This window comes from Procambarus clarkii, chromosome 82, assembly GCF_040958095.1.
Source record: "Procambarus clarkii isolate CNS0578487 chromosome 82, FALCON_Pclarkii_2.0, whole genome shotgun sequence".
Lineage (NCBI taxonomy): Eukaryota > Metazoa > Arthropoda > Malacostraca > Decapoda > Cambaridae > Procambarus > Procambarus clarkii.
In genome coordinates, this window is record NC_091231.1 from 11,250,236 (window position 1) to 11,255,235 (window position 5,000).

At 44.8% G+C, this 5,000-nt stretch overlaps 1 protein-coding gene across 1 annotated transcript in view; it reads left to right on the forward strand.

Moving 5' to 3' along the window:
• Positions 1 to 5,000, forward strand: part of alpha-Man-IIb (alpha-Mannosidase class II b) — a 302,261-nt gene that overhangs the window by 183,146 nt on the left and 114,115 nt on the right. The gene's annotated exons all lie outside the window — the stretch shown is intronic.

The following is a 5,000-nucleotide window of genomic DNA, read 5'->3' on the forward strand; positions in this document are numbered from 1 at the left end:
AAAGCTTAGAGAGATGCAGGGTAAAGCTTAGAGAGATGCAGGGTAAAGCTTAGAGAGATGCAGGGTAAAGCTTAGAGAGATGGAGAGTAAAGCTTAGAGAGATGCAGGGTAAAGCTTAGATGCAGGGTAAAGCTTAGAGAGATGCAGGGTAAAGCTTAGAGAGATGCAGGGTAAAGCTTAGAGAGATGCAGGGTAAAGCTTAGAGAGATGCAGGGTAAAGCTTAGAGAGATGCAGGGTAAAGCTTAGAGAGATGCAGGGTAAAGCTTAGAGAGATGCAGGGTAAAGCTTAGAGAGATGCAGGGTAAAGCTTAGAGAGATGCAGGGTAAAGCTTAGAGAGATGCAGGGTAAAGCTTAGAGAGATGCAGGGTAAAGCTTAGAGAGATGCAGGGTAAAGCTTAGAGAGATGGAGAGTAAAGCTTAGAGAGATGCAGGGTAAAGCTTAGAGAGATGCAGGGTAAAGCTTAGAGAGATGCAGGGTAAAGCTTAGAGAGATGCAGGGTAAAGCTTAGAGAGATGCAGGGTAAAGCTTAGAGAGATGCAGGGTAAAGCTTAGAGAGATGCAGGGTAAAGCTTAGAGAGATGCAGGGTAAAGCTTAGAGAGATGGAGAGTAAAGCTTAGAGAGATGCAGGGTAAAGCTTAGAGAGATGCAGGGTAAAGCTTAGAGAGATGCAGGGTAAAGCTTAGAGAGATGCAGGGTAAAGCTTAGAGAGATGCAGGGTAAAGCTTAGAGAGATGCAGGGTAAAGCTTAGAGAGATGCAGGGTTTTACAGTAAAGCTGGGAGAGATTGCCTGATATAAAGCTTGAAGATATGCAGGATGCTCAGGAGATGTGGACAATAGGATGCTCCCGGACGCAGGTTCGAATCCTCGTCACGGCCCTTGTGGATTTGTTCATGGCTTTGAATTTTTGGGGGGTTAAATATAACAATATTTTCTTTGCTTATTATTTACAAGTTTATAAATACCATATATTACCTTTGTGTTACCTTTTGATCATTCTGAGGATCAATGTCCCCGCGGCCCGGTCTCTGACCAGGCCTCCTGGTTGGTGGTCTGGTTAACTAGGCTGTTAGATGCCGCTGCTCGCAGCCTGACGTGTGAATCACAGCCTGGTTGATCAGGTATCCTTTGAAGGTGTTTATCCAGTTCTCTCTTGAACACTGTGAGGGGTCGGCCAGTTATGTCCCTTATGTGTAGTGGAAGCGTGTTGAACAGTCTCGGGCCTCTGATGTTGATAGAGTTCTCCATCAGAGTACCTTTTGCACCTCTGCTTTTCAACGGGACAATTTTGCACATCCTGCCATGCCTCCTGGTCTCATCTGCTGTTATTTCTGTGTACAGGTTTGCAACCAGTCCTTCTAGTATTTTCCAAGTGTAAATTATTATGTCACTCTCCCGACTGCTCTCTAGGAAATACAGATTTAAAACTTGTAAAACAGTCTCAATAATTTTAATGTTTTATTGAGTAAATTCTAGCAGTAAAAAGTCTTTCCATGCTCTCCAGGTCAGCAGTTTCTCCAGCTCTGAATGGGGCTGTTAGTGTGCAGCAATATTCCATCTTAGAGAGCACTCATGTCTTAAAAAATTTCATCATTGGTATCGCATCTTTTCATTGAAATCCTCTTGTTATCTAACCTGTCAATTTTCTTGCAGTTGTGACAGCTGCTTTATTGCATCCTTATGCAGGCGATGAGTCACAATAACGTGGCTGAAGTATGTTGACCAGACCACATACGTTGAAGGGACGACGACGTTTCGGTCCGTCCTGGACCATTCTCAAGTCGATTGACAATCGACTTAAGAATGGTCCAGGACGGACCGAAACGTCGTCGTCCCTTCAACTTTTAGTGTGTGGTCTGGCCAACATTGCATCCTTACTTTATTGAAAATAAGATCTTCCGACATTATTACTCCCAGATATTCTATATATTTCTTTCTCGTTCCAAGTTAGCACCTTTTTCTCTGTTTTTTTTCTTAGTGGTATGTAAATATTTCTAATGCTACTTTGCCTATTTTCTCAAAGCAGTGGTTCAGGGTTGCACTGTTCTGTTGTTCTTTCTTGCATATTTCTGTAAGGACTTGATTTATTTGTTCCAGTTAATCAGTTTAATCAGTTTGATATTAATATTTCATTTGCTGAATTCTCTTTCTCTTGGATTTGAGATTGACTGCGTAGTTGTACTGAACATGCCTATCTGAACCACATTAGGTTGTGATCTGAGTAACTGGTATTTGTAATCATTATGTCCTTATCAGTTCATCATTGTATATCTTTTATTTTTTGTTGGGGGGGGAGAGTTCATGGTATTGATATTGTGATAAGCGTTAGTGATGAGGTGCGTGTGTGTGTGTGTGTGTGTGTGTGTGTGTGTGTGTGTGTGTGTGTGTGTGTCAATATGGCGGTCAGTCAATATGGCCGCCCCTTGAGACGACACAAATCTTCCTCTTGCAAATATTCACTTGGCGATCAATACGTCAATCAATACCCGGTATTGGCCACCGGGTCAAGGACACCGGGTCCTGGGCCACCGGGTCCTGGGCCACCGGGTCCTGGGCCACCGGGTCCTGGGCCACCGGGTCCTGGCCATGGGTCCTAGGCCACGAAAAGAGTGCCTAGCAGGCTGGCTAGTGAACGCTTAGCTGATGAGAGGTTAGCGAGCAAATACCTTTTAGCAGGTAACCTATTTAATGCTAGCAATGAGGAGAGGGAATCTTAAGGTGAATGCTTCGTGTATCTTGGGGCCAGATTTGCCATCCAGGAGCCCGAGGACACACGTGTCTTGAAGACACATGTATTGTGTGTGTGTATCGTCTGACACACTGAAGGTGTCTAGCCGTGTTCAATAGTGGTCACTGTCAATGTTTGAGGGGTACAGAGCAAGACCTTGAGATGTGTGTGTGTGGCGGTAGGGATGGTACTGGGGATGTTTGGAGGACGACCTGCCTGGGGTGACGTATGGAGAGTTACATATCCCGGAATTACGGTCTGCCTGGTGTGACGCAGTGGGCTGTGTGACGCAGTGGGCTGTATGACGCAGTGGGCTGTGTGACGCAGTGGGCTGTGTGACGCAGTGGGCTGCTGCTCGTCTTGTCCTTCACCTCCAAATTGGAAGAAAAACTATTTTACTTTTCTAGTGTTTCGTCTCTTCGTATATTCTCTTATCGACGTTCTCAGATATTATCCCTTTTTTTTAACTAATTGTCTTGCTCCTTTATCCTTTTCTTCTGCAGTATATTCTTCATTTTCCTCAGCCTCTTCCTCTTACTCTTTCTTATCCACCCTTCTCTTCCTTTTCCTTATATTCCTTTTCCTCCTCCGTCTTGAAATGTCCCAAAAGGAGGAGCACAAGAGGACTTGCCTCAAGTGTCAGACTTCGAGGACTGAGTTGAGGCCCAACCGTCAATAGCACTCGGTACTAATCCTCTTTTAACTTCGATAATAATATTGAAGCCATACAATAGGATCGAACATGCGTGCTTGATCCCCTGAGACACACGCATTACCAACTGAACCATGATGTGCTAACCTTCCTTCAATATCCTTGAAGAGGTGGCTGGGAGGATGTTGCTGTGAAGATTGGCTGCAATGACGATTACTTGGATGGATATTGACGTATCCTTTGAGGTGAAAATACATGTATATATGTGGTTATTTATCCACTTATCGTATGGGAATTTGTGTGAAGTACAAGCGAATATATTAGCATATGGTTAAGATATGGGATGGTTGTATTATATTAAAGCAGACAAGGCACGGTACTCCGATATGGATAAGTTGGGCTCGCGTCCCTATCTTTGGGAGTGGAGGTCTGGCGACCCGAGACAGCCCGCCTCTCCATCTTCTCCAAGAGGTGCTGACTGTCAGCCGCTGTAAGATGGCTACTGACGGCAGGATTGTGGCGGGTAGATGCTGACGGAGGGATACCGGCGGAGGTATACCAGTAGAGGGCATACCGGCGGAGGTATACCAGTAGAGGGCATACCGGCGGAGGTATACCAGTAGAGGGCATACCGGCGGAGGTATACTCACGAGGGATACCTCGTGTACCGTCCGTCCCTTCCATTACTGCCTTTGGAGACTTACCAAGTAATACTCCTCGGGTGGTGCGTTTGAATCTGTTGCTAGGGGCGTGTGCGACGGGGCGCTCCAGAGCTCTGCGGCGCCCCTGGCAGAGCCCCGGAGCCCGTGAGAGCCCCCAGGGGATGGGAGAGGGAGGTCTTGGCGTCATCCGGATCTCTCTGGCCAGCTCGGAAATCCTCTTAAATTCCGTTCCACCAAGAGTTAGATATTAAAGATTTCAGTGAAGGGAAAAAAATAAGCTGTAAGATATTGCTTCTCGGTAACAACCTTTAATATTTTATTTTTTTAAGTCGTCAGAACCTGGGAAGCAGCAGCGATGGAGGAGGAGCCAGAAGAACTCTTTGATTCTATGTGAAAAAATATTTTAACGTCCATATTCTACGCAAAAAAAAATATAGAACGTAAAACATTTGGGCTCATAAAATTAGGCATTAAAACTTGGGATTATAATATTCTTTCTTAATAAATTTTATAAAAAAATTATTATATTATTATAATAAAAGCTTTTGATTTAGACTTTGTTTTTGTAATTTGTTAGTTTTGTCTGGAGCGCACATGTGTGGGGGTATATGTGCACACACATTCACACGTACACATGTGTGGGGGTATATGTGCACACACATTCACACGTACACATGTGTGGGGGTATATGTGCACACACATTCACACGTACACATGTGTGGGGGTATATGTGCACACACATTCACACGTACACATGTGTGGGGGTATATGTGCACACACATTCACAAGCACATACACGAGTACATGTACATGTTTAAGAACACGGGCATGTTCACATTAATATGTGATTTGTAGAGTAGGTAGGTGCTCGCTCTCTCTCTCTCTCTCTCTCTCTCTCTCTCTCTCTCTCTCTCTCTCTCTCTCTCTCTCTCTCTCTCTCTCTCTCTCCCTCTCT